At 44.4% G+C, this 11,595-nt stretch overlaps 1 pseudogene; it reads left to right on the forward strand.

Moving 5' to 3' along the window:
- Positions 1 to 5,900: 5,900 nt before the first annotated feature.
- Positions 5,901 to 6,794, forward strand: LOC105500749 (annotated as a pseudogene).
- Positions 6,795 to 11,595: the final 4,801 nt, after the last annotated feature.

Consider the following 11,595-nt stretch of genomic DNA (forward strand, 5'->3'; position numbering starts at 1 on the left):
AATTATTTTGTCCAGTTGAAAGATTTACTGGACTGGATGCTATCTTTTTTTTTTTTTTTTTTTTTTTTTTTTTTTTTTTTGAGACGGAGTCTCGCTCTGTGGCCCAGGCTGGAGTGCAGTGGCCGGATCTCAGCTCATGTCAAGCTCCACCTCCCAGGTTTACGCCATTCTCCTGCCTCAGCCTCCCGAGTAGCTGGGACTACAGGCGCCCACCACCTCACTCGGCTCGTTTTTTGTATTTTTTAGTAGAGACGGGGTTTTAGTAGAGATGGGGTTTCACTGGGTTAGCCAGGATGGTCTCCATCTCCTGACCTCGTGATCCGCCCGTCTCGGCCTCCCAAAGTGCTGGGATTACAGGCTTGAGTCACTGCGCCCGGCCGGATGCTATACTCTTAACTGGACCTTTACTGTGAGATGCTGTAATGCATTTAGAGGTTTCATTTTATTTTTTTTTTTGAGACAGGTTCTGCTGCCCAGATCATGGTTCACTGTAGGCTCAAACTCCTAGGCTCAAGGGGCAGCTGGGACCACAGGTGTGCCACCATGCCTAGCTAATTTTTAAATTTTTTTGTAGAGATGGGGGTCTCACCATGTTGCCCAGACTGGTCTTGAACTCGTGGGCTTAAGTGATTCTCCCACCTTGGCCTCCCAAAGTGCTGGGATTACAGGCTTGATTCAGTGTCTGGCCACACTTAGAGGTTTTAACAAGAGGGTGATGGCAATACTTCTGCTTCTGCTTAGGCTTTTTCACTCAAAAATCCCCTCACTTTCATCTGCTACAGATTGAGATTGAGAAGTAATCCTATAAATCCTGATTTCTGGATTCTTTCTGTTTCATTTCATTCTTGCTGGTAAACTGGCTAATTATTTTCTGAGGCTAATAATTTTTGGAGTACCTTGCCAAATATAGCCAACAGCAACCAATACACACTACTAATGTTCTGTTGCTAACCTCTTCTTTTTGTTTTTTTTTAAGGTGGACTCTCCCTCTGCCATCTAGGCTGGAGTGCAGTGGCATATCTTGGCTCACTGCAACCTCCGCCTTTGAGCTCAAGCGATTCTCCCACCTCAGCCCTCGAGTAGCTGGGGCTATAGGTGTGCACCACCATGCTTGGCTAATTTTCATATTTTTAGTAGAGACAGCATTTAACCATGTTGGCCAGGTTGGTCTCGAACTCCTGACCTCCAACGATCCGCCTGCCTCGGCCTCCCAAAGTGTTGGAATTACAGGCGTGAGCCACCACGCCTGGCCATATTTCAGGTTTGGTTACAGTGCCACTCCACTTCTGGTACCAATTTCCACATCAGTTGGGAGAAGCTGGGTTATGAAGAGTTAACAAACACCCCCACAATCTCAATGGTTTACCACCAACGAAGGTGGTAATGAATGAGACCTAATGAATGAGAGTATTTGTGAACAGCACTGATGATCACCATACCAGTAAGCTTAGAAAGCAACCAGGCCAGATTGATTAGGAGGATGGAGGGCTCTGAGAAGATAAAAAGGGGATCCGTTACACCATCTGACATGATAGAGCACAGAGAAGTGCAAGTGTCCAGACCTAATGAATGAGAATAACTTAAGGAAAACAGTACAAGAGAAAAGAAAGTAGAAACTCTGGGAAAAACAAACTGCTCTATAAGAAAGGAAGGGAAATGATAGTACCTAATTTGTCTCTGAAATAAATTAGTTATTTATAAGCTATTCTCGTAGCTGATAGTAATGTAAATGCTGCCAGGTGTGGTGGCTCACGCCTGTAATCCTAGCATTTTGGGAGGCTGAGGCGGGCAGATCACTTGAGGCCAGGAGCTCGAGACCAGCCTGGCCAACATGGTGAAACCCCGTCTCTACTAAAAATACAAAAATTAGCTGGATATCGTGGCACACACTTGTAATCCCAGCTACTCGGGAGGCTGAGGCAGGAGAATCACTTGAACTCAGGAGGTGACGGTTGCAATGACCTAAGATGAAACCACTGCACTCCAGCTCTGTGCGACAGAGTGAGACTCTGTCTCAGAGGAAAAAAAAAAAAAAAAAAGACTAGCCGGGCATGGTGGCGCGCACCTGTAGCTACTCGGGAGGCTGAGGCAAGAGAATTGCTTGAATCCAGGAGGTGGAGGGTGTGGTGAGCCAAGATTGTGCCATTGCACTCCAGCCTGGGCGACAGAGCTAGACTGCCTCAAAAAAAATAAATAAAATAAAATAAAATAAAATAAAATAAAAGTAACATACATTTTGTTTTGTTTTGTTTTGTTTGAAACAGGGTCTCACTCTGTCATCCGGGATGCAGTGGTGTGATCATGGCTTACTGCAGCCTCCACCTCCGTGGGTTCAGGTGATCCTCCTACCTCAGCTTCTCAAGTAGCTGGGACTACAGGTGGGTGCCACCACGCCCGGCTATGTTTTTGATTTTTTTGTAGAGACGAGGTTTTGCCATGTTGCTTGGGCTGGTCTCAAACTCGTAGGCTCAAGCGTAGTGAGCTGGTTAGTGGCAGAACTGGATTCAAACACAGGTCTTTTGACTTTCAGTCTAGGTCTCGTCTTGCTTGCTCCACAAGCTACTCAATAAACATTTATTGAGCACATACTTTGGTCTGGATATGGTGCCAAGTGCTAGGGCCAAGATGAATAAGTCCTCTTGTATTATTCATAGATTGCACACAGTCTAGAGCCTATTTTTTTTTAATTGACACATAAAAATCATATGTGGCCTGGCATGGTGGCTCATGCCTGTAATTCCAGCACTTTGGGAGGCCAAGGCAGGCGGATCATGAGGTCAGGAGATTGAGACTATCCTGGCCAACATGGTGAAACCTTGTCCCTAGTAAAAATACAAAAATTAGCTGGGCATGGTGGCGTGTGCCTGTAATCCCAGCTACTCGGGGGGGTGGTGGGGCTGAGGCAGGAGAATCCCTTGAACCAGGGAGTCAGAGGTTGCCGTGAGCCAAGATTATGCCACTGCACTCCAGCTTGGCAACAGAGCAAGACTCTGTCTCAAAAAAAAAAAAAAAAAATCATATGTATTTATGGTATACTACATGATAGTTTGAAATATATATACATTGTGGAATGGCCAAATAAACTAATTAACATACATATTACCTCACATATTTATGTATTTGTAGTGAGAACATATGTCATTGGTATTTTGATAGGGGTTGCATTGAATCTGTAGATTGCTTTGAGTAGTATGGACACTTTAATAGTATTAATTCTTCCAGTTCATGAACATGGGATATCTTTCAATTTATTTGTGTCTTCTTCAATTACTTTCATCAATGTTTTTAGAGTTTTCAGTGTACAGCTCTTTCACCTCATTGGTTAAATTTATTCTTAAAATAAAATAATACAGTTCTAAATAATGCATGGGTCAAGAGTCATAAGAGAGTAAGAAATTATTTCAACCTGAGTGAAAATACAATGTTGGCCAGATGCAGTGGCTCACACCTGTAATCCCAGCATTTTGGAAGGCTGAGGTAGGCAGACTACTTGAGCTCAGGAGTTTGAGACCAGCCTGGGCAACATGGCAAGACCCCGTATCTACAAAAAATGCAAAAATTACCTGGGCCTGGTAGCATATATGTGAAGTCCCAACTACTCAGGAGGTTGAGGTGGATCACTTGAGCCTGGGAGGTGGAGGTTGCAGTGAGCCAAGATTGCACCACTGCACTCCAGCCTGGAAACAGAGCCAATCTGGTCTCAAAAAAAAAAAAAAAAAAAAAAGAAGCAGAAGAAGAAAGTTAATTCAGCTAAGGGAGTGTTTGAGGAAGTTATACAGCATTAAACACTTAAATTAGAAAAAAGGAAAGGTCTCTTACAAATTACCTAAGCTTCCATCTTTACAAAACCAGAAAGTGGCAGAATAGAGTATATAATAAAGATAAATGTAGAAATTAATAAACATAAGACAGAAAGGCAATAGGAAAAATCAATGAAACAAAAATTGGGTACTTTGAGAAGATTAATGAAATTGAGCAACTAGCTGATTAGGAAAAAGAAAGAAGACATAAATTATCAATCTCAGAAATGATAGATTTCTACAGATTTGATGGACATTAACTAGGTAATAAGGAAATACTGTGAGTAACTTTATGCCAATACATTTGAAATTTTTGATGAAGTAGAGAAAGATATAAAGCACCAAAGCTCATTAAAGAAGAAACAGGTAACTATATAGCTCTATATCTATTAAATAAATTGAACATGTAGTATAAAAATTTCCCATGAGGCTGGGCGTGGTGGCTCACACCTGTAATCCCAGCACTTTGAGAGGCCGAGGAGGGCAGATCACGAGGTCAGGAGATTGACACTATACTGGCCAACATAGTGAAACACTGTCTCTACTAAAAATACAAAAATTAGCTGGGCGTGGAGGCTTGTGCCTGTAATCCCAGCTACTTGGGAGGCTGAGGCAGGAGAATTGCTTGAACCCGGGAAGCGGAGGTTGCAGTAAGCCAAGATCATGACACTGCACTCCAGCCTGGTGAAAGAGCGAGACTCTGTCTCAAAAAACAAACAAACAAACAAACAAACAAAAGTTTCCCACGAAGCTTACTTCACATAATGATGACTTTGCTGGTGAATTTTATCAAACATTTAAGGAATAAATAATAGCAATTGACAAACTCATTTGGGAAACTGAAAAGAAGGTAACACTTTCCAACTCATTCTATGAGGTTAGCATCACCCCGATATCACAACCAGATAAAAATATTACAAAGAAAAAAATCTGCAGAACAATATCCATAATTAAATAGATGCAAAAAGTTTTAACAAATCAACACCACTAATATATAAAAAGTAAGATACATAATTATACAATGCATAATCTCAAGAGTGAAAGATTAGTTTAGTATTTGAAAATTATTCAGTGTAGGCCAGGCGTGGTGGCTCACGCCTGTAATCCCAGCACTTTGGGAGGCCGAGGTGGGTGGATCAGGAGGTCAGGAGATCAAGACCACGGTGACACCCCGTCTCTACTAAAAATACAAAAAAATTAGCCAGGCGTGGTGGCGGGCGCCTGTAGTCCCAGCTACTCGGGAGGCTGAGGCAGGAGAATGGCGTGAACCCGGGGGGCGGAGCTTGCAGTGAGCTGAGATCACGCCACTGCATTCCAGCCTGGGCGACGGAGTGAGACTCTGTCTCAAAAAAAAAAAAAAAGAATTATTCAGTGTAATTTACCATGTTAATTTACTAAAAAGGAGAAACCACATGATCATCTCAATAGATACAGGAAAGCATTTGGTGAAATCCAATATGTAGTCATGACAAAAACTTGCAGCAAACTAGGAATACAAGGAAGGGAACTTCTGAACCTGATAAAGTGCATCTACAAAAAAATCTCTCTCTAATGTTATGCTTAATTATGAAAGAGTGAGTGCCCTTCTCCCTTAGATCAGGAACAATGCAAGGATGTCCTGCTTTTCCCACTTCTGTTCAACATCATGCTGGAGTGTGTAATCATACTATGGAACTGTGATAATGAAATCCAGAATAAAGAAGATGCTATCCAGAATAAAGAAGGGAGTTAATCTCTATACAATAAATAAAATATTCCTAAATTGGGAGAAATCTAAAAATAAATAAATGAACAAAAATAAAGGCATACAGATTGCAAATGAAGAAGTAAAACTGTATTTGCAGACAACATGGCCACCTATAAAGAAAATTCTAAAGAATCTACAAAGTACTGCTAAAAGTATATGAGTTTAGTAAGTTTCAAGACACATACTCAACATACAAAAATCAATTGTATTTCTACATGCTGATAACCTTCTGCTTGAAATTGAAATGTTAAAAGTACATTTATGATAGTATTAATATGGGAAATACTTAGTGACAAATTTGCCAGAAGATATGCAAGACCTGGATCATTAAATTCTCTCTTCCCCCTGCCATCATGTCTAAGTCAGAGTCTCCTAAAGAGCCCAAACAGCTGCAGAAACTCCTCACTGGAGGGTTGAGCTTTGAAACAACTGATGAGAGCCTGAGGAGCCATTTTGAGCAACAGGGAATGCTCATGGACTGCGTGGTCATGAGAGATCCAAACACCAAGTGCGCCAGCGGCTTTGGGTTTGTCACATATGCCACTGTGGAGGAGGTGGATGCAGCCACGAATGCAAGGCCACACAAGGTGGATGGAAGAGTTGTGGAAACAAGGAGAGCTGTCTCAAGAGAAGATTCTTAAAGACTAGGTGCCCACTTAACTGTGAAAAAGATGTTTGTTGGTGACATTAAAGAAGACACTGAAGAACATCACCTAATAGATTATTTTGAACAGTTTGGAAAAATAGAAGTGATTGAAATCATGACTGACCGAGGCATTGGCAAGAAAAGGAGCTTTGCCTTTATAACTTTTGACAACCATGACAGCGTGGATAAGACTGTCGTTCAGAAATATCATATTGTGAATGGCCACAACTGTGAAGTTAGGAAAGCCTTGTCAAAGCAAGAGATGGCTAGTGCTTCCTCCAGCCAAAAAGGTTGAAGAGGTTCTGGAAACTTTGGTGGTGGTTGTGAAGGTGGTTTTGGTGTGAATGACAACTTTGGTCATGTAGGAAACTTTAGTGGTCATGGTGGCTTTGGTGGCAGCCAGGGTGGTGGTGGATATAGTGGCAGTGGGGATGGCTATAATGGATTTGGTAATGATGGAAGCAATTTTGGAAGTGGTGGAAGCTACAGTGATTTTGGCAATTACAACAATCATTCTTCGGATTTTGGACCCAAGAAGGGAGAAAACTTTGGAGGCAGAAGCTCTGGCCCCTATGGTGGTGGAGGACAATACTTTGCCTAACCACAAAACCAAGGTGGCTATGACAGTTCCAGTAGCAACAGTAGCTATGTCAGTGGCAGAAGATTTTAATTACTGACAGGAAAGAAAGCTTAGCAGGAGAGGAGAGCCAGAGAAGGGACAGAGAAGCTACAGGTTATAACAGATTTGTGAACTCAGCCTCGCAGGGCCTAGCTGCTACAAAGAAGACATGGTTTAGACCATACTTATGTGTATGGGCAAAAAACTTGAGGACTGTATTTGTCACTAATTGTGTTAACAAGTTATTTTAGTTCCTGTTCTGTGGAAGGTGTAAAGCATTCCAACAAAGGGTTTTAATGCAGATTTTTTTTTGCATCCTTACTGTTGGTTGCTAAATGTAATGGTCTGATAATGGTGCTGAATAAATGCATCTTAAAAAAAAAGATATGCAAGACCTGTAGCCTGAAATTATAATACACTGCTGAGAGAAATTAAAGAAAATCTAAATAGAGAGAGAGATATACCATGTTCATGAATCAAAATTATTAATCTCAGTTCTCTCCAAATTAACCTATAGATTCAACATAATCCCAACCAAAATCCAAGCAGGCTTTTAAAAAAGAAATGGATGAGCTGATTCTAAAATTTAAGTAAAATGCAAAGGACTCAGAATAATCAAAACAACTTTGAAAAAGAAAAACCAAGTTGGAGGACCTGAACTACTTGATTTCAAGATGATAGAGTAATCAGGGAAATGTAGTATTGGCTTAAACATAGACCTATAGGGCCAGGTGATGTGGCTCACTCCTGTAATCGCAACAGTTTGGGAGGCTGTGGCAGGTGGATCACCTGAGGTCGGAAGTTTGAGAGCAGTCTGGCCAACATAGTGAAACCCTGTCACTACTAAAAATACAAAAAAATTAGCCAGGCATAGTGGTGTACACCTGAAGTCCCAGCTACATGGGAGGCTGAGGCACCAAGATTGCTTGAACCCAGGAAGCAGAGATTGCAGTGAGCTGAGATTGCACCACTGCATGCCAGCCTGGGCGACAGAGCAAGACTCCATCTCAAAACAAAACAAAAACAGTAGACATGTAGATTAACACAACCAAAGTACAGAGTCCAAAAACAGACCCAAGCAATTAAGTCTATTACTCAAAACTTGAGCTCCCGTGCTTAAGCAGTCCTTGTGCCTCAGTGTCCTGAGTAGCTGCGACTACACGCCACTATTAGGCACTTATTTAAAACAAAAGTACACGTCTGTTGGGCGCAGTGGCTCATGCCTGTAATCCCAGCACTTTGGGAGGCCGAGGCAGGCAGATCACCTGAGGTTAGGAGTTCGAGACCAGTCTAACCAACATGGAGAAACCCCATCTCTACTAAAAATACAAGATTAGCCAGGCGTGGTGGTGCATACCTGTAATCCCAGCTATTTGGGAGGCTGAGGTGGGAGAAGCACTTGAACCTGGGAGACAGAGGTTGCGGTGAACCAAGATCATGCCACTGCACCCCAGCCTGGGCCACAAGAGTGAAACTCCATCTCAAAAAAAAAAAAAAAAAAAAAAAAAAGCACATGCCTACACACAGATTTGAACACAAATGCTCATACCAGCTTTATTTGTATGCTAGCCAGTAACTAGAAAAAACCAAAAATCCATCACCAATAGGTGAATGGATAAGCAAATTCTGTTATATTTGTACCATGGCATTCTGCTCAGCAATAATAAAAGAGAACAAATTATTGATATATGCAACAAAACATATGAATTGCTAAATAATTATGCTGAGTGAACAAAGGCAGACAAAAATAATACATACTGTATGCTTCCATTTATATAGAATTCTAGAAAATGAAAACTAATCTAGGGAGAGAAGGCAGATTGTTATTTGCTTGGGGATGTGGGGAAGTGGGCAGTGTAGGGCCATGAGGAAACTTTGGCGGTGATGAATATGTTCATTACCTTGACATGGTGACAAATGAGATGATGGAGATATATACATATATACACACACACACATATGTATATATATGTAATTTATATGCATATGTATATATTATATAAGTATATCAAAACTCATCAAATTGCACAGTTTAAATATGTGCAGTTAATTATTTATTAACTATATCTCAATAAAGCTATTAAAAACAAAACAGGCTGGGAGTGGTGGCTCATGCCTGTAATCCCAGCACTTTGGGAGGCCGAGGTGGGTGGATCACGAGGGCAGGAGATCAAGACCATCCTGGCCATCATGGTGAAATTCCGTCTCTACTAAAAATACAAAAATTAGCTGAGCATGATGGTGACCACCTGTAGTCCCAGCTTCTCAGGAGGCTGAGGCAGGAGAATTGCTTGAACCCGGGAGGCGGAGGTTGCAGTGAGCCGAGATTGTGCCACTGCATTCCAGCCTGGGACAGAGTGATACTGTTTCAAAAAAAAAAAAAAAAAAAAGAAAAGGAAAGAGATTGGCTAAATAAATGGAAATAAATCCACGTAAAGAAATACTGTGTAGCAATAAAAATCATGGAAAGGCTCAGCATAATGGTTCATGCCCGTAATCCCAGCACTTTAGGAGGCTGAAGAGGAAGGATCACTTGAGGCCAGGAGTTCAAGTCCAGCCCGGACAGATGGGTAGATCCCATCTCTACGATTGAAAAAAAGAAAGAAAGAAAGAAAGAAAATCATGAAAAGATAATTGTTTAATATTTGATAATTAAGAGAAAAAGCAGATTACAAAACAGTATACCCAATATGGTTAATCTGAGTATTCTCAGGATTCACCAGTTGATGAGAGTGGCACATTAAAATTAAATCATGGTTTATGCAGACCAGATTCATCATGCCAGTGTGGGAATTCCCCTTCTCAGCACAGTCCACCTGCCCCAAATGTTTCTGGGTGTTCCCACATGTGCCTCACTTACACTTGGAAAGTGATCTAAGATGTCCTTTTGTAACAGGATGAGCCGCAGACAAAACTCCTTAGGCACCTGATTAAAGAAGGAAGAGGTTTTTATTTGGCCCGGAGCTTAGGCACTTTGCTGTTGCTGACACCTGGGGCCTCTGCTGAGTTGAGACTCCAACATTGATGAGGACAGCTGAGCAAGGGATGGCTGGAGTGGCCATCCAGGGTGCTGTCAAAGCCCTGCACACGGGGTGTTCATCATTCTGCCATGACACTGAACCCTTACCGTGCTCTCAGGAGATGGTGGAAGCAAGTGACAAAGGCAAGGCCCCCGTTTTGGTTATACCGAGAGGCCCTCCACAGGAGGGCTGCTTGGGCCCCAGGTGGCCAAGCTCAGCACCGCCGCTCTCTTTGTACATAAATTGCCCTTTTCTCCCCAGAGTTGCCAGGGCAGGATGAGTTCAGGGGCCAGCCTCTGTGGGTGCCTGGAATGCCTAGCCCCCTCTGAATCCCTGGTTCTGGTGTGTGGAATGCACTCCACTTGCCAAGTGTCTCCTCCTCCGGGGATTCACTTCCTTCTTAGAAGGGACCACCACTGTGTTTTGTCGGGACCCTTCTAAGTTTGCCATCTGAGCCTAGATCCCAAACATGACAATGATGGACGTTTTTCTTTTTCTTTTTTCTCTTTTTGAAACAGTTTTGCTCTTGTCGCCCAGGCTGGAGTGCAGTGGCGTGATCTCAGCTCACTGCAAGCTCTGCCTCTCGGGTTCAGGCAATTCTCCTGCCTCAGCCTCCCGAGTAGCTGGGATTACAGATGCCTGCCACCACACCCGGCTAATTTTTTGTATGGTTAGTAGAGATGGGGTTTCACCATGGTTGCCAGGCTGGTCTCGAACTCCTGACCTCTGGTGATCCACCTGCCTCGGTCCCCCAAAATGCTGTGATTACAGGGGTGAGTCACCGCGCCCGGCCTGATGGACGTTTTTCTGCGCGGCTCTTTTGAGACCGTGATCACACATCCGTAGATTTCATATCATCTCTTACATAACAATACATACACGGGGGAGGGAGGGGTACCACCGTCTCTTACCAACCGCGTCTGCATCTGCCAGCTCTAGTCTAGCTTCTCTCTGAGGAAAGACATCATGGGTGGTATGCATTTGCTTTGTGCTGTGCAAAACTATCTAGCTTCCCCCCCCCCTTTCTATCAACACCCATGAGGGCAAGGACGGTGCATCCTGCTCAGAACGTCATCCCAGGACACAGTGCAGGGTCTGGCACATAGTAGGTGCTCAGTCAAGGTGTGAACGAATAGCAAATATCCCTTTGGAAGGCGGAGTGGCCGGCCCCGCATCGCAGACCTTGCCTGGTGCGGCCGCCCGCGTTTCCGCCTGTGCCCAGCGCCCGGGGATTGACGCCTTGTGGGTGGGGAGCCTGGCGCCGGCGGGGCCCGGGCCTGTGTGATGTGCAGGCTGGGCAGCCCCGGGTTTCGCACCCGCGCCGGGGAGGGACCGGGAGGGGCAGAGCCGTCCAGGAGCTCTGCCGCGCCGCCGCTTCCGCGCCTCCCTTCAGCCTGCCCGCAGCTTCCCGCCTCCGGCTGTGCTCGGGGACCTCGGAGGCCTGTTTCTGAGCCCCTCCCCGCGGACTCGCTCCCCCGACGCCCCCAGCGGGCTCCCTTGGCCTCTGCCCTGCACGCCGCCGGGGCGGAGCCTCCCATCCTTTGGGTAAGAGCCGCTTCCCTGCCCACCGCCGGGGAAGGCCACGTTTCTTGGGCTCCTCCTCCCCTCCAGCACGCTGCCTGGGGAGATCAGCCTGAACCCTGGCCCTGGCCTCCAGACAGACAGGTGCTGCCTTGCACGGTCTTACTTTCGGGCTGGGGCATGAAGCACCCTGGGATTTACGCCGGGATGGGTCTCTCAGTAGGGTTGGGGCGGGCTGGGGT

This window comes from Colobus angolensis, unplaced genomic scaffold (assembly GCF_000951035.1).
Source record: "Colobus angolensis palliatus isolate OR3802 unplaced genomic scaffold, Cang.pa_1.0 Scaffold68, whole genome shotgun sequence".
NCBI lineage: Eukaryota > Metazoa > Chordata > Mammalia > Primates > Cercopithecidae > Colobus > Colobus angolensis.